General features: G+C 44.0%; 1 protein-coding gene and 1 long non-coding RNA gene across 3 annotated transcripts in view; one reads left to right on the forward strand and one right to left on the reverse strand.

The window, feature by feature from the left end:
- Positions 1–451, reverse strand: part of ZMIZ1 (zinc finger MIZ-type containing 1) — a 326,060-nt gene extending 325,609 nt beyond the window's left edge. For both annotated transcript variants that reach the window (XM_040702495.2, XM_015288283.4), the window contains exon 1: positions 105–451. The gene's annotated coding sequence lies outside the window, so the exon portion shown is untranslated. The remainder of the gene's footprint in view (positions 1–104) is intronic.
- On the forward strand, positions 197–7,966 carry LOC124418055. The gene is made up of 2 exons (XR_006939546.1): positions 197–415; positions 2,016–7,966. It is a non-coding gene; the product is annotated as an uncharacterized LOC124418055 (long non-coding RNA).
- Positions 7,967–22,721: the final 14,755 nt, after the last annotated feature.

Below are 22,721 nucleotides of genomic sequence, written 5' to 3' on the forward strand. Positions count from 1 at the left end.
TGCGGGGACGCTCTTCCCTCGCCCTCTCCCTTCCCCTCTGCCCCCACCCGCCGAGCACCCGGAGTTAAGCTGAGAGCCGAGTTAAAACACAAATATTGTCTTACAGCGGGTTTAAGGCGGGGAGTCGCGTTTAAGCCTTCCTGAATGGCACGCACGCACGCAAAGAGGAAAGAAAAAAAAAAAAAGAAAAAAAAAAGAGAGAAAACCCTTCCACTCTGGAAACTGAGAGCAGGCAAATATCCTCCCTGCTGAATTGCTGTTATTAAATAGGGGGAAACCACCCCGCAACGAGCGCGCTCCGGAGCGCGTGGTGCCTCCGAGTGCCGCGGCGCGTTGCGGGGCCGGGAGACCTGCGGGCGGGCGGGGGCCGCAGCCCCGCGGCGTTCACCTCGGCCCCGGCCCCGCCGCCACCCAGGTAGGAGCGAGCCGCGGCCCGGGGGGTGCTCGCCCCGGGGGGAGGGGGCGGCCCACAGCGGGCGGGGGCGGCGAGGCGGGCCGGGGGGGCGGCCCCGGCGGCGGGGGGCGGACGGGCGGGCGGCCCGGGGCGCCGACAATGGGGCGGGTGTGGGGCCGGGTGGGTGGTTTTTTCCTGCTCCCGAGGAAACGCAGCGCGATTCCCAGCGAGACGGCGGCGCGGCGCCGGCCTCGGCTGACGGGCGCCGATCTGCTGAAGCCGCGCTCCCCCGCCTTCTCCCCCCACTGACGCCCGCTCGCAGGGACGTTCCGCGCTTCCGACGGCCGTTAGCGCGCCCCGCACACCCGCACCGCTCCAGCGGGGCTCCCACGTTCCGCAATTAGGAGACGCAAGCCAAGCAGCGGCCCCGCACCGCCTCGCTGCCGGCGGAGGGGAAGGAGCCACAGAACGAGGGGAGGGAGATTTTATTTGTTTCCCCTCCCTATTCCTATCTCGCCGGCGGCCGCCCGGGCCGACCCCCGCCGCAGCCCGCGGCTCCCGGCCCCGGGGCGCCTCCCGCCGCTCCGCGCGGCTCCGGCTCCGCGTTTTGCGTGCGGCCGCGGTGTCAGCCGGGGAGCGCCGAATAACAAAGGCAACTTGGAGAGCCGCCGCCGCCGCGCGGCCTGCCAGTGACGTCAGGGAACAATGCCGCTGCCAGCCGGCCGCGCGCACCCGCCGCCCCGTGCGCGCCCCCCGCGCCCTTAAAGGCGCCGCGGGAGCCGCCGGCCCCCAGCCGCCCCCGTGCCCGCCGCTGCGCGGACCCAGCCGGGGGCAGCGGGCGGCAGCGCTGCCGCGGGGCGCTCACGCCCCTCCAGCCGCGCGGCCGCGGTCGGCAGCGCCGTGCCTCGGCACTACGCTCATTTGCAATTAGCGTCCCATAAGGCAGCAACGCGCTGAGGTGTCACAACCTCTGGCTCAGACAAAGACGGGGGCGGACGGCGGGTTTGGAGCGTCGTTGCTCCAAACCGGCCCGAACGACAAGGTTGGCCATTCACCGCAGCCCTGCGCGTGGCCGCAGTACGGGGCACAGCCCGCCCGCCGCAGGTAGGGGCTCCCGCTGCCGGCCCGGCTGCGCAGCGCCGCGGGACCGCCCGCAGCGGCAGAGAAGCAATCACCACCACCGCTCCCCGCGGTGCCCGAGGCGGGTCTGCCAACCTCGGCCGTGCCACACAACCCGCGGCGGGCGGAGACACCGCCCCCATAGGATCGCGTGTTAAAGCAGAACCTCCCCCCGCCCTCAGCCGTAGTTGAAATGAATTCTGCTGCTATCGTAACTCATACTACGGCCACACACCGGGATGGAGCCGGTGAAGTAGCTCACAGGCTGGGCACGCGTCGTGCCGGGGGAGCGCTCGCAGCTCGCTGCAGCGCGGGGAGGCCTCGGGCAGCAGCCCGACCGGCCGTGCACCCACTGCTGCTGCGGTGCCCAGCCCAGGGTAACCCAGGGGAGCGCAGCATGGGCTGTGGGATGACGCACCTCTCCTGCGATACACGCAGGCGACCGTATGGGCAGCGCTGATTCCCTACTGCCTTCTGACACCAGCGCTCTCCTTCCTTTTAGCTACCCGTAGCATCGTGTCAAGGCCAGGGGGCAGCTGGTGCTGCCCAGACACGAGGCCCTTCTGAGCTCTCACCTGACGCCCATACGTCCGACATCCCTCTGCTCCCTCCTTGCCGCAGCCCGCGGGCCTATCTCACACGGAGCAGTCCAGCTGGTGCTGCCCCAAACCGAAGGAGATGGCGTCTTCTCCTAGCTTGCTTACACGGAGCCACAGGAGCAGTGCCACGGAACACAACCACATTACATCGGGGGAGGCAACCTAATGGCCAAGTGGGGCTTCAGTCAGGGTGTACACATTTCACCACGTGCAGACAAACTTGTGTAGTGTATTAAAGTCTATGGCCATTTTAATCTCTTATGGGGGGGGGGGGAAGCAAGGTTCATGTGAATTCTTTAATTAGACATGAAATTGCCATGCAAAGACACTAAGGAAGTATGTGGTTATGCAACTGGAGCCCTAGAGGAAAAAGTAAACAATTTTACTGAGAAAAACAGATTGAAAACAATGATGACATTAAGAGGGAAATGGCTGGAGGTTTGGGCTCTCTGTTTTTTTCCCCTTCCCTTTTGAAGCCTAAGAACATCTGCAGGTCATCTTCAACTTGGTCCCTCTTTGGTGTTGCTCAGTATATACTGCTTCAGTACCGTGGTCATTCTTGACTGGAACTTGGTACACAGCTCTGTACAGGAGCTCCAGCATTAGGAGCCGTAGCATCAGCACTTTTCTCGGTCACTAAGGGAATGCATCTCATCTGAGCCAAGCCCTTTTTTATGCCAAAATTTTGCAAGTTATTTAACATGCCTAGAAGCCCCAAACCCACCATGGTGTGCTGCTGAAAGGCAGCTGGCATAACCAAGCGCCTGGCCTTGCACATACCATGGCTCTGGGACCACCACCGGGCAGCTTGGTTCCCAGGGCTGCGCTTGGCGTGGGGTGTCCTTTGTGTAGCACCAGGCTCTGGCTTACAGCATCGTGCCCAGCCCTCCCTGGCATACCCTGCTAGGTTAAGCAAGGCGACTTGGCTAGTTTGGCAAAGGGAATAAAGCCCTTAAAAATGTGATGTGGTGAGATAGCATTAAAATCCAGGATGTGTGCCTTCAAGAGTCAAGGACATAGCTTAAAACAAAACAAAACAAAATTAAAAAAAAAAAAAAGCGAGAAGAATAGGAAGAGAAGGCACACCATGTGATTGTAAGTTACTGAGAAGGAACTTCACATGTGAGCTGAGGAAATGCAGCATTGTAAACGTGCTATTTATATAGTGCTGAAAGTGTACTTTTACAGGGACATAAACACTCTTCACTCCAGTGCATATAATCTGCCCTTCTGAAGCAGATCAAGACAGTGCCCTGTTAGAGCCGATTCAATCTAAGGTCAAAAACCAAATAAATCTCAACTTTGAGAAACTTCAAACCAAAATTTGGTCTGGGCCGAAGTCATTCGACTGGACCAAGCCTTTCCCATAACAAAAATGATCCTCCGAATACTGAAGGTAAGATCTGTAAGTAGGGACTGTGACCACTTCTGTTGTTGTTAAACTTTTTTTTTTTTTTTTTTTTTTTTTTTTTTTAAGCTGTATCATACAGATTCGGGAGGAAAAAGTGAAAAAGAATACAAAACTTTATACAAGCTTTAACTTCAGGGAAGGTACTCAGGCAGAATATAATTAGCAAAGCACTTTGGCTGTCTTCCAGCTGCACGCAACACCATACTCTTGTAAAAGAGCACCCAAGGATTTTGAATGACCACAAATAATGCAATCATGTTAACCTTATGTAAAACCAGACATGCACTTAACTACCCTGAAATCATTTCATTCACTATGTTAGCAGAGCTGTCCATGATGTGGATATCAGACAGATAGCAGTATTTATTCTATCATTTGACTCTCTCCTGCTTGATTTTTTGCAATAAATAGGTCTTTTTTTTTTTTTTTTAGCCTGAACTGAATTTTAATTGCAAAAGATCATGAGATTTAAAGAACAACAAATGCAGCCATTTGTAGAGCATGCATGCTGAGGTCCAAGATCTACTTCTGTTTCTCCCCTTGTCTTCAGCTCTTACATGACCCAATCATGAAGAAAAGATGTCAAATGCCACCAGCACCAGCTGGAGAGCATCTTGGTTGAACCCTGGTCTGAGTTTATGTGAGAGGTAGCCCCAAGCCAGCCCACCAGCATGGAAATAGACCAGCAAGTAAAATGTTACTGTGAGGAGAGCGAGGACTGCTTCAAATCAGACAGAGCTTGCCAGAACATAATGGTGGCTTGTAACACAGCTAATCATGCCGAATAAAACAGAGCCTTAAATACATTCAGGACTAGATTCTCAATGGACCCTTCCATTTAGCATGTGGCATCAATTTTTTTTTTCCCTAACCAACTGTATTTGGTACCACAAGGGATGGTTAATACAATTTCAAAAAAAAAAAAAAATTCAAAAAATATGAATAAATAACCATAAGTTGTTTACACAAATAAACATTCCAGGACGTGGGATTTTATTCAGTAATTGCCATATTGGTCATAAAACATGCCTGAAAACCCAAAGTACTACTTTATTGCATTTAGCAGCAACAATTAGCCTCTCAATTTTTCACTGTTTTAACAGACATGATGGCTTTCTACTGTGAGAATAGGCTAAAAAAATAAGCAACGAACAAACACAACCAAAAAGCAGGCTCTTCTGTACAACCATACGCTCCATAGGCTTACACGCAAAAAGCCTGAGCTGTGTTTCATGAGGCAAAAGAAACAAACGGGCGGCAGACCATTTTCCTTCCTACATGAGGCACTATCTAGAGGAGAGGGAGCAGCGAGGAGTTTTGTTGCAAGGCTCTCTCAGATGTACCACAGGCAATTCCTTGCTGCTGAGGACCAGAATAAGGGCAAAAGTGGAAACAATAGGAAAAGGTACAGTCCTTAATGCATCACTTGCTCTATTCCATTGTCCACGAAACAACAGAAGTGATGGTTGGACGTGATGACCTTAGAAATCTTCTCCAACTTTAATGATCCTATGAATTTTTACACTGAACCATTTCTGTAAAACAGAGAGCATAAGTTTTGCAAGAGGGGGGTGTTTGTGAGCTGGAACATTTTTTCTTTGCAGAAGATTAATCAAGATAAATAAGTCATTTGGAAACGCTTGTAGTAGATATTCAGGTAGACACCTGAAGCCACCACAAGGCACAAAGTCACATCAAGAGGACTCACTTTATGTAGACTCTTGCAGGTTCAAGACAAGAGAAGTACAGCTGTGACAGAAACTGGGGGATTCCACTCAGGTGAACTGCAGATGTGAGCAAAGATACACATAACTGATGCAGCACAGTTACCTCGCAATTTGGATAATTAACCCATGGGTAATCAAGTATTGATGGCATTGCACTAACTGCAGAAACTATGTCCTAGAAACATTACTGGGAATATCCATCCTGTGTTTTCACCTCCTAGAAGTCCGATTTGGACAGCTGACTGACCTACTTCCAGCATGTCACTGTTCCCAGCACACCAACCCCTATCCCTAAACACATGGTTGCTTCCAGCAAGGGAGAGAAAAGGAGGACTGGGCTACAGATGTTCCTCGCGCATACAATCAACACGGCCCTCCCCCACCAAAGTTTAATAAGGATTGTTAGTACATCATTGTAGCTGGTAATTGTGTAGGTACACATGGTAATTGCATGTATTTGCACTAATTATGTAAATGCACAATAATTAAAGCTCCAGGGTTTTCATGGTAAATTTTTAAAACACTCATGGATTTGTCATGGCAAAAGTGTCAGTCATGTAACCTAGTGGGGAAGAAAAGGAGGAGGAGGCTCAGGAGTGCACACTTCTTAAATAAAAACAGACATTTTTGCATGAGTAACTGGAGAGGGGATACCATTTTATCATCAAACAGAACTGTCATGCCTGGGTACAACTTCTTTCAGACTCTCTTATCAGTTAGAATAATAATAATTAAAAATTAAAAAAAAAAATATTGGTTTTCATGGTAGGTCATTGCTAATGCTCAAATACTCCCTGCCTTCTATCCTGGCTTTCCCCACCCACCCTGCACTGCAGGTCTCAGGGCTTCCCTCTGCTCTGTGCTGCAGGGATGAGCAAGCCTCTGCTTGGCGGGCATGGAGGGGCCTGGGCAGTTCAGTGCTCCTTAACAACTGCAGCCGCAGAAGGAAAGGGAGCTTTGCAAACACACAGCATGCATCTCACTGCGAGGCATGCAGACAAGCAGCGTAGCTGGTGTTCAGCCTCATTGGCCACCGTACAGCTCCCTGAGCAGCCCTACTGTGCCATGCTGGGCTCACAGGTCCTGCTCAGTGGGCAGTATGACAGAGAGCTGTGACATGGAGCACCAACTAGATGTTTCACACTAAAAGCTGGCTGCTCCAAAACACACTGTGTGAGGTTTTAATCCCTTCAGCCACATGCTCCTTTTATGGGTGATACCTGCACTCATGACACTTGCATCCACTGGGAAGGCACCAACCTGACTTGTGCTTAAGCAGAAATATTCTTCCCTGTGCCACCTCATTGCAGGTGTTCTTGTTGGCCCACACAGCACCTCTGCAGGATTGCTTACTCATACACAGCTTCCTCAGGACCGTTGCAACCAAGAGCCAGTACAAGAGCTTTAAGCTACCGAGGCCAAATACCTAAAGACAAGACACAAAGGGGAGCTTCCTTGGGATTTACAACACAGCTTTAAGAGGATTTGGGGGACACACAGCCACACAGTTATTTATGTAAACCTAAGTCTATATACGTGGATCAAAAAACTCCACATACATGGCAACTACTTTCATTATGCCCCAGCACATTCCATATCGTTCAGGTGTTGTTTTCTTTTAGTCATTTCTTTGAAGACACTTTAAAAAAAATCAAAGCTAAATTAAAACAAAACATAAAACTATATGATAAAAACTGAACAAATCTAGTGATACAAAAGTTATGTTAAAAGCAGATTTTAATTGCTGGCGTCCAATTAAACAAGAGAAGCTACCTTGTATAGTGACTATTTTCTACTTCATTTCTAAGAATGGACATATTTTCAGGATTTTTTTTTTATTTCCTATGGTGTTAAGAATGTCTGTATCCATGCCTGATAGAGATTAAAGAAAGCAAAGCATCATCTTAAACTTTTGGATTTGCGGAAACATGTTTGTTAATGCACTGAGAATCTTGAAGGAGTACAGGAGGATTTCACACAACTAACTGTACTCCTTCTGATAATAAATAAATAAACGTTGCTAAAACAGTGATCTGTTGAATTAATTTCCTTTAGTTTTACAATAAATTCATCTGTTCCTCAGGTAATGGGTAGAGGGTGTCTAAAATTCTTTAAATACAGGGTTTGTGTTCAGGACTGGAAAGCAGCTGAGTTGGGTTATCTGTCTGTAGGGAATTGTCCATCTGTCTGTAGGGAATTTATTTTGGCTTGTTTTTGTTGTACAGCAGCATTGTGAGGCTAAGTTAGTGCTTTAATTTTTGTTAATGCAGGACCAAAGGTCTTTCAGATGTTTATGTCTAGTGGCAGCTCGTATCATAAATACTTGCTTCCAGCATCATGACTACACAGACTGAGTAAGCCTTCAATCCAGCAAGGTCCCTCAGACTTGGTGCTTCTTCACATGCCACACAAATATGCTTACTCAGGCAGGAAAAAAATGCCTAATTTATGAGAAGTGTTTTGGTTCATCAGATTTGCAAAAGCAGTTTGGTGGTACAGCTGACATTCAGATTCCTTCGCAAGAAGAGTTGGAAGGTTGTCCTTTCTGAAAGTCATGTCCATGGTGTCTCAAGTTGATAGCATGAGCATGAAAACACCTGCAGTTAGCAGTGGGCCTATTTCCTACTTCTGTGTGATTCTTTTGGTCTGCATGAACAATATGAAAAAATATTGTTAAATATAAGTTGATCTAAATAAATACAAATATATGCTTATTGATATGTATCACAAGAGGTGTTTGTGTAATGAACTGATTGGTCTGAGATCCTAGCATGAGCAATTCTGACACAAATGGCAACTTGGTGCTGACTGTTGGGACACACGAAGGTGTCCTTTGCTGAATATTTGCTACCAGAACATCTAGGAATGGAAGATATTCTTGGAAATCTAGGCAATGGGATTTGCTCAAAAATCCATGGCAAATACATGACCAGAACCTGTACCTGAACCTGTTCCTGACTCGTGAGCTGAACTGGCAGGTGCCCTGTTCCAACAAGCCAGCCACAGTACAGGTGTATTTTAAATCACTGTGCTGAGTCATTCTCATTTAAATGTAGGCTAAACCACCTGAGTGTACTGTCCTTGCTAACCTCCACAAACTCACTGTAAAGTTTTCCCTCTACAGAGCAGACAAAGCCCATTGGCTTCATCCCTCATGTGAGCCACAGCCAGGCAGCTATTGCCTATTTGCTGCATCATGATATATGATTACAGACAGTTGTGAGTGTTTGTTTGCTTGCTAGGCTTGTTCCTTTAAAGAGGAAGAATTATCCTATTATCTCAAGCAGAATCACACTTGTTCCACTCTATCTTGCCTTCTAAACTTTAAAAGCTGAAAAGTCATCTTTTAAGTGTCTTTTTTTAGCTGAAGGATTTTCTTTTATTTAATTTCTATACATACGCATTTTCCACTACACATGCTGGAATAGTATCTGTTTGATTTCCTGTTATTGTACGTAAGTCTACATTTTTTGTCAGTGCTTTGTTTTAAACAAAGCAGAGGAACATATAGCAAGTTTGTCCTGAATTAATGGCTTCCTGACATTTGATGAAATTCTTTATACCAACCCCACTTTTCCATATTCCCTTTCTGGATTTCTTTTCGTTTGGCAGCTGGCATGTAGCAGTTAGATCCTATCTGGTAGCTAGAGCAAAAAGAGTCCCAAAATGTAGAATTACTTTTAAGAGCTCTAAATACTACCTAGACTTCAACTTTAAAAACCTGGAAGAATCCCAAACCCAGGAGAAAGGATGTATGATGTACATTATCGGGCTACTGTTACGGGGAATAGTTTAAATACTGAATAAAACTCAATGAAGACTTTCAGAATTATTTTTGTTCAGACTTTACAGTCTTGTGGGGAATGCAGAGGTTAGCAATGACACCTCAAACACTATACTGTCTTGATAGGACTTGAAGGTTAGATCAGGGAAGTACTGGGTAACCTATCAAAGTCCTGAAATCAAAAGGCATCTTTTCTAAAATAAATCTCGGTGGGGAGAATGTACACATTCTCATGCTGCTGTTTGTTTTGTCATATTCACAGGTAAAAGAAAACTATGGGCAATGTCTGATAATGCGCCTGTCCTCTACTCAGACTTGCCCCCTTCAATGACTAGAGTCACTTCTCAATGACTGGAGGCTCTGCAGAGTGGGGAAGTGAAAACCAGAACCCGCCTCTCCGAAGATAAAGTTGAAAAAAAGCAAATGAGCAAAAACAAACAAACAAACAAAAAATACTCCCTTAACCTGGTATCAAACATCCATCCTATCTTGTTTTGAATTGATCTGGAGAAAATGGTAGTTGGCAATGACTCTTAAATGTATGACCAATCATTTTGCTTTTTTATAGGTACGTGAAAGACACAGCTTGCCAGAGTGGAATTCATGTACCTCCTGAAATATTTAAGACACCTGCAGTGAGATTATTTTTCCTCTTTTAATTTGAAGAACCTGCATTTCTCAGTTCTGAGGCATTTCTCTGGCGGTAATGTGTGCCAAATAACTGGCAGTCTGGCACAACAGCACTTATATTCCAAGTATTATAAAAGATAGATAACAAGAAACCTGTTGCTTTTCTTTTCAGGGGAACTGAACCATGAATCTTATATGGCATCAGTAGGTACAGATATAAACCCCTCTCCACTGTTTTTCTCTGCTTCTGTGACATAAAATTAAGGCCCAAATTCTACAAAATATTTAACAGGAAAAATCTCACAGCCCAAAAGCTCTCCTGAGGCAGTATTTGCATACAATTTGTTGCAAGATTAGGATCAGAGGTTTTTTTCTCCCTATTTTTCTACCTCATTGGGTGTTATTCTGGCATTGCTATGTTTTTCCATTTACATTGTTTTGACTAGAGTCAAAATTGTTGTTACATTTTAAGTCAGTGTCTGCTCTACTAATTGATGGGCTGCTAAAGATCAGCCACGGAGAGTTAGATTTCAGAGCAAGAATCTGGCTCACAGAAGAAGTGATTACATGAGATATGTAAGGACCAAAGCCTGTAAGACCGATTCAAACCCTAAATGATTTGACCAAGAGTACAAGGCTGTGATACATTCACAGTGAAAATATGGCACCTGGTCACAGTGTCTGGCTTCCACTTCTTCCATCCAACTTTAGCTGTCCTCCTTTTGCAGAGGTCAAAGCATTGTATAAATATCAGTTAAGCAGAGTAAAATCAGCTCCTTTAAAATATTTAGCTACCATCTACCAGTGCTTTATAATATGAAGAACATACCTCTGCTCTCCTGGAACATGGCAGGAAGCAGAAGTTTCTCTTTTGAAGGCAATGAAGTTCCTCTGCATCTGACTTCCAAGCAGTGTCTAACCTTGCTATATATTTTAATCTAACAGTAAGATTTTTACTTCAGAACTTGTTTTCATTCTGAATCTGAGAGAGAAAGTGGGCACACTGTAGATTTCTTGTAAAAAATTTGTATAACCATGCTTATCAAATTTTAAACAGTAGCACCAGTATTGCAATACTTACTTTACCATTATATTAAAAACAAAAGCAACTGAAAGGAAAGTCAGCACGAAAAGTTTTCCTCTTATCAGAGTAAATGAGAATATTGATATAATGCATTTCTGCTCTCTGCCTTTTAAAATGGCATTGAAAGCAACACATTCTTACAATAAAGTTTGCATTTCACTCAAAGTGCATTTTCCAACTGGAAAGTGTAAAGGCGAATATTTCAGGATTGGTCCTACTTGATGGTGCTTTGCAAATACTCTCTATTAACCTGAATGACTGCGTAAGGTAGAGGAAATCGGTAAACCTGGCCCTCTGAGAGCAGAGGAGCAAGTTGTTAATGTTAATGGGTATCAATTCACATATATTTGCTTACAGAGATCTGTGGCAGCTCTGAGTGTTTCACTGTGTCCAATTTCTTCTTGCATAAATAAAGAAGAGCATGAATACTTGAAAAGATGAAGGCTTCTCTGGAGCAGAAGAGCCAGAACTACTACAAGGAAATTCTTGTGCTTCTTTAATTACCCTCCTTTGCCCATAGGTGGAATTTCCACTCGGACAGCCCCAGCAAGCAGACTGCTAGCCTGGGAAGAGATGTCTGTTTGTCTTTGTACAGCAAACACTGGCTGTGTTGTGCAGCTCAAGCTTCTGATTCAAATGATTTCCTGAATTCATTCTGCTTCATACCTCAGGGAAGGAAGAGGTGATCCTCTTGAAAATTCATATAATTGCTTTTATTTGATTTTTATTAAACCTCATTCAAGAATAATGTGATGGCTTTCTTTATTACATTGTTCATCACTGCGGCATTTTTTGAATTTACTTTGCTAAAAGAAGCAGTTTACTAAGCCAAAGATTGAATTCAAGGATTTTTGCAGAGAGAAAGCTGAGAGCTTTTTTCAAGTTCCTTTGATTTCAAAGACTTTTGTAACATTGATACCCATCTAAGATTATCTCTGCTTTTATTCTCTAGTAGCTTGAACATCTCTCCAGGCCTGAGCAGTCAGGCCATTCTGCAGTGTGCCATGTGTGTGTGCTGGGATTCAGCAGGGCCAGCTGTGCCGCAGCTTCAACCCAGCTCGGCCTGAGTGCCAGGGAGCTGCCAGAGTGCCCAACCCACTCCCCTCCCCATACCAGCCGTCCCACCACCTGCTTAGGCTGCCTCTTGCTGCCATGCTGATGGCAGTGGACAAAGGGAAAGGCTGCAGCTGTAGTGTGGAAAGCTACAGCAAGGAGTGGGTTCATTGACCCCCCTCTAAATTCTTTGTAGCTGCCACAGAGATTGCTCCCATTTTAAAATTGGGATGACTGATGCAGAGAAGCAAAGTAAATAATCTGCACTTAGCATGAATAAAAGTAGCCGAGCAATTAAAATTCAGAACTGGCAACTTCATGTCACTAGCATCAAGCTATACAGATTTGGAAAATTTGATCTATTTACCTCTTTGCCACTGGTGTGACATCATCTACTGTCCATCAGTAACTCACACACAGAGCTACCTGAAGTGCAATTTTATGAGACTTTTTAAAGAGAATTATTTTTGGTCATTTAAAGATAGGTGTTTAGGAACATGAGAATGTTCATATATTATTATAGCAATTTTCCCCTCTTTTCCATTTTATCACAGGAAATAACATCTCAAAACACTATGAGTACTTTGTAGAAGGTTCTTTTTTATCTTAAAAAGTTTTTAACAAGAGTCCAGTCATCTTAGTTAATCCCTTTAAGCCATGTCAATATTTATTCTTAAGTAGAGTTTCAAATATTAGAGCAGCTGCACTCAGCTTAATAGGGACAATTCCCATTGACTGGGAATTATGGCCAAGTACTGCAGGGGCTGACCTTGAGTCCTCAGGCCTACAGTTTAAATGGCAATAAGGGTGGCGGTGTGTCTGTTGGTTTATGCCTCTGTCCGTAGGTAAGCACAAACCCCAGGGCTGCTTAAGGACCCTTAATAAGCACTGCAGCTACTTCCCAGGGCTCTGGAAACCCTGTGTGAGGTGAGGCATGTATTTTTTATGCTACTGGCATCTAGACTTCTGTTTTCTAACAGTGACAGAATAATGGCAATGGATTTGGGATAAAAGACAGGCAGATGTACCACCATTTCATCATATAGTTACTCCTCATCCCTCTTTCCTAAGGCAAGAAACAGGTTACTTCATATCACATGGAGTACCTTGCCTTTGCCCCTCTCTCAGGGCAGGTGTGTTTGAGTCAGAGAACTTCGCTGTTCCAAGAGTCAGCTGGCATTACGCTCTCTAAGACCCTCCAAAAGAGTGCTCTGCTCACAACCTCTAAATTAAACTGATCACCAGTTTTCTGGGCAGGATTTTTTCTTCCATTTAAAAGTTCTCTTTTTCTTTGCTTTATTTCCGACAACACAAAACACAGTTGCTGTCTATAGCCATAGGGAAGTTTTATTCAGTAAGTCCTCTGCTACCGTGGTGACACAGGATTTTCATGGTAGTACTGATTCCTTTGTTGTCTTTCTGTGGTACTACATTACAGCTATGGCTTTTTTTTCTTTCCTTTTCCTTTTCCTTTTCCTTTTCCTTTTCCTTTTCCTTTTCCTTTTCCTTTTCCTTTTCCTTTTCCTTTTCCTTTTCCTTTTCCTTTTCCTTTTCCTTTTCCTTTTCCTTTTCCTTTTCCTTTTCCTTTTCCTTTTTTTCCAAGCAGAGGTTTTATTTCTCCTGAGGAACATTAAGAAGTATTTCCCTCCCTGGGGATGTGGATTCTCCATTCTGAAGAAGCCTGGGTCATTGGATGTCTCTTGCACAGAGAACACTTCGGATGTCTCCGCCAGTGTTCCCAGAAAAGGGAGATGTTTCCTGTCTGGTAGTACAGAGCAGCTGATCATTTCCATGTTATGCTGAACACAAAAACTGGACCCACTCTCATAGTCCTCAGTGTGGGGCACCATGTGAATACAAAGAAGACAATGACTGAAGGAGTTTTAATCTTCCCTGGCCTCTCAGATACCTTGGGGGACTCCTGGCCTTGGACCCCCTGCTCCCTGTCATTTTTCTGACCACTTCTGGTGGGATCCTGTGCTGTTTGCACTTAAAGTTACTGAAGTGAACCGAAAATTGTAAGTCTCCAGCAAAGATTAAATGGCACAAAAAGGTGAGTAAATATAAACAGTGAAGTGAAAGAAGGTGGCTAGGCTTGAGAGCAGCAAGTACTAAATGATGTATTTCATAAGACCTTGAGCCTGCACTTTCCTAACATGTTTTTATAACATGATTCTAAAGGCTCCATCTGCTTAACTTTTTCCTTCCAGATTAATGATTGTTTTAGGACAACTCAGATTTGGTTACTGTTAGCTCTAACATTTTCAGAGAGGCTGACTTCCCCATCATGCAATAAATTGCTAGGATATATGGTGCATGCAGAGAACTTTCTGGTCCAAACTGGAACAATCTCTCTGCATAGACACATTTACTTTTCATTAAAAACAAAACAAAACAAAAACCTGTAGATAATTCCATGCTTTTCACAGTATTAACTTCACAGACAAAAACAAAAAATCGAAGTGTTAACCCTGTCTCTTTTATGTCTTCCAGTGTTCAATTCCATTCTGGTAAAGGTTTGCTACAATTAATCATTTTTACAACTATTTTAGGCTTAAATCCCTTAAAAAACGTTCTGGATCTGGAATCTGACTAAATCAGAAATGAAATAAAATATTTCCCATTGCTTCCTGCTGATGCTGAAGATTTTGCATATTAGTCTAATGTAACCTTGTAGTGTTGAGGTGTCCTCCAGGCTGGCTCTGGAGACCCCGCCGGCTGCTGCAGCTGCTGTGACTCCTGCTGCACTAAGAGCTTTTACATCTGAGTGCTCTGCAGTATAAATGGGCAGCAACACTGCTTCTTTGCTTGGTCTCCCTGGAACAACTCTAAAATAAACCCGCATATATCAAATAAACTCTGTGTGTTCTTTCTGTCACAGTGTTTGCCATCTGGAACAGTTTCCTTAGGGCTGGAGAATCTTTTTCCTGAAGACTGCACCCCCACCAGGCTACTGAAGCATGTTTGTCTTTTCGTGTCTCCTACCCAAAAGCCTCCTTTTATACATCAGGAGTCAGTTAGGAGCTTTATTACCATTTCCTGGTCCCAGTGTTGATCAGAACAAGACTTCTGTTAAGCTCTGTTGTCCCTTAGCAGTCGTTGCATAGATGACAATCCACTTCAGTGTACAGTGGAACTCAAACACACAAATGTTCAAAGCAGTAGAGCAGATAGGCAACAAATCTCATCATTCACATTTATCTTGCCCGGGTTTGATTTGCAGTTTTGGTGCAGATGAATCATTTTCTTCTTGGAAGAAACTAAACCAGAAGCTCTGCTTCTGGTGCACTCTAGTTGTGCTAACCCCCCTTGCTCTGCTTCTGGTGCACTCTAGTTGTGCTAACCCCCCTTGCAGGGACAAAAGCAGTCCTTAGAAAACATTTAGACCACATGCATTTTGGTTGTCCAGTCTAGACAAACTAAATAGAATCTAAAGCAAAATGCCAGACTTCATGCACTCTGGATGTAGAGCCCTCACAGCACATTGCATTGTCACACTCATCTGCTCCTCCTATGCCTAATTGCTTGTTAATGCAGACAAAGGCAGAGGCACAAAAAACATACAGCAATTCCTATCATCAGCTTCCTAAAATCAAAAAGTTCATCAGTTTCTGAGAACATTTAAACTCCTGGCTTATGTCTCTAGATGGCTAGCATTGTACAGATGGTATAGTGTACCATGCATACACAGTTGAATTTGGTAGATGCCTTCTTTTGGTGTTATGTTAATTAATGGATTTTTATGTGATGAAAAGATGGGGCAAGAAGAGAGATCACCTACCATTATTTCCCCTATTGGAAACTGTGATTCTGTCTTTAAGCACTGAGATGTGGTCAGCCTGCAGAGCAGTTTAGGATAACAAGTGAAGACTGCTATCATGTCCAATTACTCTCAAAAGGAAATTAAGAGAGGCAGAATATAATTACTCAAACTGGAACGTAGCCAGAGTGTTGGGGTGATCATTTGCTATATGATCATTAATGACTGTGGTAGATAACTGTGGATTTAATGCCATGAGGTAAATATTCCCTCTCACCAAGGAGTGTGCTCGTTAAGAAAAATATGGATGCAGTCATAAAAGAATGTTAATTGAATCCTGTGTATGACTGAGCATTCATCTTCCAAAACCAAGCATCAGTACTAACACCACTCAAAACACACAGAAATGCTGCTTGGCATCTAATGAGAGTAGGGAATCAAAAGGGTTCTGTATGGTATACATCCATATTTTTGATTATGATGATATGGCATCAGATGAAATTATTGCAGTTAGTTCAGATTGTCCTCTTTATAACACTGCAGAAGTAAATGTATAAGGAGGCAAGGAAAACTGCTAAACATTATTGATTTAAAGAATTACCAGAAATTCTAGGTATTAAAATAGCTTTTTGAGGTTTCGTGGAAGCCACAGTGTTTAACAAATTAGATTACCATTCAATAGAACTTCACAGTTCTCCCAAACAGAAAGATAAACAATATATGACAATTGCTTTACCTTTTACTGCAATGCAGCAGACACATAACAGCATTATCAATAGAGATGTGAAAAAAACTCAGCACTTGAGGACTTTCTAAATACTTTGCTAGAAACAGATAGCTTGCTGAATTAGTGACTACAGCAGCCAGTGCCTTTGCTTTGCAGCTTGCCTGAAGTAGGACACATCTTGCACTGGCTCAGTCAGAAATGTCCCTCTGCTGCAATCTGAGTGCTGCGCCTGTCGATGTTTCTGTAAGAAAGAGATGAGGAGAGGCATCTCAAAGTTTTTACCAGCTAGAGGGGCAATAGTTAATGTAATGGTTACAGAGGAAGATCCTGGAGCGATGTCACTCAGGTCAAAACTGAAATATATCATCTACTAATGTCATTTATTGAAGGTTTCTTTCCTTTAACAGAACTGCAGTTCCTCAAAAAGTTCTTGCTCTGGCTGATGTTTTGCAAGGATGTCTTGATAGACTGGAAAGTACTTTAAATCCAGCTCCTTGATAAAGAACTGGAAATTTAAAATGCATGAAGCTCAATCCAGAACTTGCGCAAGTCCATAAGACATCATCTTCAACATATGGGGACAGGTTAGGCTTTAATTCAAACTGAAGAGCTTTCAGTAAGGTTCATCTAAACCCATAGAAAATGGGGAAGATGTTTGTGAAGAGGCCAGGCAAGGGATAGCAGCCTCTTCTGTTACCGCTCTCAGGAAGTCCCACAAGCCTTTCTGTGCTTCTGGAAGAGCTCGAGGGAAGAGACCTGCTTGACTCGAATCAAAAGAATCTTGTTAAAAATCTTCAAGCCACCGAGAGAGCTGCTTATATTAGCATGGTTATTTAGTCTGGAAAAAGGACTTCATTGCATTCGTCCTTTGGAGGCCCGGAGTGCCAGCTGCAGCTCTGAGAAAGGAAATTCCAGCTAGCACAGAGTGCTCCTGTTCTCATTGCCTGCACAGCCTGCTCATGGTAGGGGCTTCTGGAGGCTTCCTGACCCTCTCTCACCCACTGCTTTTTTCTCTGAGCAAGGAGCAGCTGTTATAAGCATGTCTGATCAGAGAATCATAGGATTATTAAGGCTGGAAAAGTCCATTAAGATCATCCAGTCCAACTGTCAACCCATTGCCACAATGCCCCCTAAACCATGTCCCTCAGTACCTCATCTATACAGTTTTTGAACACCTCCAGGGACAGTGATTCTACCATCTCCCTAGGCAATCTCTTCTGATACTTCACCATTCTTTCTGAGAAGAAATTTTTCCTAATATCCAACCTGAAAGGAAGGATAGGATCAATAGCTCTGAAGGAAGGGACCCGATCTGCCACCCGAGGCAGCACTGCCAGCTTCACTGATCTTTCTGGCAGAAGATAACCAGAAGAAATGAGATATGGAGCTGGCAAAGAGACCATAAGATCAGACTTATTTCAGCACATCATGTTTAATGAATGAACAGGAGCAGTAAATCCCATCAGGTCTAGGTCTCAAGTAGTTCAAGATCTTTGCATGGCTGGAGAGGTGAAGTCTGCAGTGTAGTGCACCAAATTTTGTCACTCTCTTACTTCTGGACATGTAAAGGCAGCTAACAGCACTTCACCTAGCCTGACACTGCTGCTATTCATGAACAGGAAAATAAATAGCACAACTTTGAGCAGAAAACTCTTAACTGAAAAAAAAACCAACAAGTGCATCAAAGAAGGATCCTTTATGACACCATTATACCGAGGCGATGATTTTTCTCTTTTCAACTGAAACTACAAGAAGTGGGCCTCTCACGAACCATAGAACAGTGGTGGCCATCTCACAGGGGGTGAGGGATTTTATGGACCATTCAGCATTTCACACCACTGACTGAAATGAAGAGGAACTTCACTCTTGCAGAGACATGGAGAGCAAACATGGGAGCTGGAACATGCTGCTTTGTACAGAAAGAAAAAAACACAACAAACCATGAATCAAGTGCTGTCAGTTAGCTGCTCTGTGGATTGTCTCTGATAGTCTATGGTGTGGGGTGCTGGGCAGTGGACACACTGTGGCCGGGCTGAGGCTGGCTTCTGGAGCTGGCTAAGAGCAGCTCCTGCCTGTGTGTGAGTGCGTGGTCAGGAAGTACAACAGGGAACAACAGCCTGGGGGCTGAGAACAAGATGTTAGGATGTGGGGTTATGAAGTAGAGGATGAAGCAAGACCTGAAGCAGGTGGGAAGGCTAGAGGGAAGAATTTGAAACATTGTTGTACTTCCCAAATTTTCTGTTTGGCTTACATGAGAGGTTTAAGGGGAAAGAAAGAGGCACCTGACAGTGTTTACAGCAGTGAGCCTATAGAAAGTTATTCCTTCCATATCCTTCTCCTTTGGGCTTCCAAAGTTGCTCTGTTTTACTTCCACTGTTACAGCCGAGCACTCACACAGAGGCCTTGGAGCAAATCTGCAGCGCAGCTTTATTTCCACCCTCTTAGTATATATCCATAAATAAAGTAAAACCTTGGATGGCATAGTGATCTTCAAGAATGCTTCAGCTTGAATAAACCTTTATGGCAAAACCACAACCCTTTCCTTATGAGTCAAGCAAAATTCATCTGATTTATATCTTTTGTTACTATCATAATGGGTCCCACTGAGACTTACCAGGTTTCTCTGTTTCCTGGCAGATAAATCAACATATGTGCAGAAGATATCAAGAGGTGAGTCAGTTGGGGTAGCAGTGCATAGTCCAAACTTCCCCTGGCACTGACATCTCTTTGCTCAAAAGTGTGGTCTCTGCAGGGACAGCTGTAAGCTCAGAGACATCTCAGCTGCTCTCCCTGTTACTGCCCAGGAGACCAGCAGGCATCTGAGCAAGTTTGCTTCAGCACTGCGCTAGGGTCTCTTCTGGTGAGGTTCTAAACCTGCCAGACCTCCACACAGGCCTCAGGGCCACCAGCTTCCTATTGTTCTGTAGGTCAGTGCAGCACCACACTCCTCACAGTGCTACTCCCTACAAGAGAGATATGCACGGGTACCACCTGGCTACTGGCCACCTCACAGCTGCTACTCACAGCTGGGAGAGAGATCAGCAACTGCAGCTCCACATCTGGCCCCTGGGACTGTTCTGCTGCTTGCTGAAGCCCGTGGCAAAACAAAGGAAAAACCAAATAGGAGGTAACATTTACGTAGGTTTGGTTTTAAAATTAAGATGCAAATCTGCTACACAAACACCCTACAGCAGGCAATTCCTAAGGGAACATGTTTCATTTTGTAGTGGCTTAAATTTCTTAAACTAACTTCACTGACATTTGTCTTGTGCCGGTTAATTTACTTATGTCTGCTTTACCATTATCATGCTAAGCATAGATAAAGTTCTCCACACAAAGGTTTATGCTGGCATGACGGATCTTGCATGGTAACAAAAATGTTTTTGTAACAAACTTGCCCTGTGCATCAGGAACAACGGGCACAGTGCATGGGCATTCATCCTTGGTGGCACTGGCCAAGTGGCATTTGCTATGGCATGGGCACACTATGGGGAGAACAAGAACAGCCCCTTGGCAAGGCAGGGCAGAGCAGGTCAGGACAGCTGAGAGGAAGAATGGGGGATGCAATCAGCCCTGGCTTTTACCTTAAAACATTGATTCGCAATACTTCAATTTGATATTTTGAATGTAGTTGTTAGAAATACAGATGTATTTCAAAGCCCTTTGAAACTCTTAATGATTTTAGGAGAAGGATAAAGAAAAGCATAGAAAATAAATCTAAATCTATGTATCTGTGTATTTTCAGAATTATCCTTTGCTAATCAGTTCTAAACCTTTCTTTCTAAAGCTGGAGGGAAAAAAATAGAATTGTGTAGAGTACTTTGAGGAAGGTATCAGTTTTCAGTCTTTGTTTACCAATCCTCCCACACCCCCAAAATGCCTTTTTATGGAAAGTTGTATATCTCGCTTATAAAAAAAGAAGCTTTAGAGTTTCAATTTCTGATACACCCTTTCATCCATCCTATCACAGTTCCTAACAGCTCTTATGGCTGCTTCTGCCTTTCACAACAGACACATAGATAAAAATCAGCATGTTCTACTTTCCCTTTCTAAAACATTAACAATACACATAAACAGAACAATAGCATCAAATAGCTTGGAGATAGATTGTTTCCCTTCCATTGTGTTAGCCGAGAGCCTGTTAAGCAGCAGCAACAGCCAGCTCTGTGTCCGTGGCTTTGATCCGCAGGACAAGGATCAGCCTCCCATCTCTGGGGATGGAGCAATGGCTACACAGAGAATAGCTCCTGCTTGTTTGGCGACACACGGGACGGTGGCAGAGCTGGTAGGAGCCAGCCCCAGCTCCTGCAGCATGACGGTCCTTTATTTTACCTTTCTCCAGAGGCCCTCCCTTCTCACACACAGAGGCTGTCCCAGTGTGTCCTGCAGGTCTCCCTGGTCCTTGCTAGGCCTGCACTCTCACAGTCTGTCTCGAAAAGGGCAGCAATTTTTTCTCTTCTAAACTCAATTACAACTTCAGCTTCTTTCTGAATACACTTCAAAAATCTTTGCTACAAAACCTTCGGAGCCATTGTTATTTGCAAAGTAGGAAAGTGCAACCAACGCAGAAGAGAGAAAGAGGTCTGCACTCTTCTAGCATCTTACCAGGGTTAAAATTAGTAATATTGTTTGCACTTGCAGGAAGGCAAATAGCCATTTAGCTTGCTGTGTTACCTGCACAGTCATAAACTCTGTAATGATTAATGAGTATGTTCATTTTCTGTTGCTTTTTAAAGCTGAGATCCTCTAGAGCTCTTCTGAATGCCTGGAAGATTGACCACTTGTAAATACCCAGCTGGTGCTGGAGCTCCTTTCATATTTTAAAACAACCAAACAAACCACTGCCCTCTGGTTTGTACTCCAGATATCATTCTATATTTTGAGACATCCTGATATATACTGTCACAGCACTGTATTACACATATTTTCCAACTCTGCTCCAATGTTTACCAAATGGAGTGAAGCAGCGGCACATCACAAATAAACCACATTGCCTTGGTCCTCTAGATGATGCTCTCTTCTTTCTGGCCATGGTCTCCAATGTCTGCATTCTTTGCCTCCCTGCTGATGAGTGAAACAGGATGCTGACAATATTCAAAATGATTTCTTCCTCCCAGTCTTCTTCCAGTTACAGTGTTCAGTTTTCTGAAAACATTTAGTATTGGAATACCTCATTTTCAATATTTCAAACTAATTGAGCCAAATTCGGGAAGGCAATAGCAGAAGAATTAGTGGATCACTGACTTCTAAATGGCATATTCCATTCACAGGAGATGTTTCAAATAACTAATGAAGTCATGGGAGTTACACACCAGAGCCACTTGCTTCTTCAAATGCTACCAAAAACCATGGTTCGTCTCCAGCTGCCTTTGTGATTTAGGCCTAACTCTTCACTTCTTGCTCAGAATATCTACAGCTGCGGAAACCGTCGGCTTCATTCTCCACAGTAGAAAATTTGAACAGGCTCTGTGTGGTGTTGTCTGATAAGACAAGTAACTTTGTGGTTTCAAGATCATTTTTCTCCCCTGACAGCTTTCATGTCAGTGGTAAGGAGTCCTACAAACACTTTTACATCATTATTAGAAAACAGATATAGTTTGGAAAACAGTTGGTGATTCTCTTTTCATCATAAAAAAAACTAATACTGCTTTAAAAAAAAAAAAAGTGGAATTATGGTTTTCAGGCCTTAATTTCCAAATATGTGCCTTTTACTACTGCATTTCTGTCACGAATTACTTTATTTCACTGAAAACCATTTCATCAGAGAAAAAAAAATCTTGTGACATAGCTTTCACAAAGCACTGTTTATTTTTGTGGTTAGCTGAGAAACAGTTGAGAAATAGTAGTGAGGAAGAATGCCTTGAAAAGTTTAGGCTGCCCCTTCTTGGAGATCTGTTGCCCTTGGAACAGTACAGACAAAAGTAAAATCCTCCCAACAAGACTTTCATGCTCCAATTTAATTATTGCTAGTGTGCAAACGAGGACATCGTTTTCTGGTCCTCAACAGAGATGGCCGCTTTCTCACTGTAAATGTTTTCCTCTTGTTTATTTCCGACTAACACAGGCAAGGTTCTCATGTATTACAGCCGTAGGAGCATCTAGGTAAAGCCCTTCTGCTTTATCTATGTGCATTCTAGGGTCAAAAGTTTTCATCTAAGAAAGGTGAATGTATTATGACCTTATCATGCCCTGCAAGACTCAACAGCAGGAGAAATCCCTGTTTACACTGATATAAAGTTTGCTTTCTGGAATGCATTCCACTGTAACCAACAATGCTGAATCTCCTGCATACCTGCATCATTAAGTGGTGCCTACCTAAACTTTGCTGAAACATCTTCTGGAGTGCTCCTGGAGCATGAAAAATACCCTCTCCTCAGACAGCAGTGGCTGTCTCTGCTCTGCAGGATCCTGGTTTTAAAAACTATTCTGACAG

Source organism: Gallus gallus, chromosome 6, assembly GCF_016699485.2.
Source record: "Gallus gallus isolate bGalGal1 chromosome 6, bGalGal1.mat.broiler.GRCg7b, whole genome shotgun sequence".
Taxonomy (NCBI): Eukaryota; Metazoa; Chordata; class Aves; order Galliformes; family Phasianidae; genus Gallus; species Gallus gallus.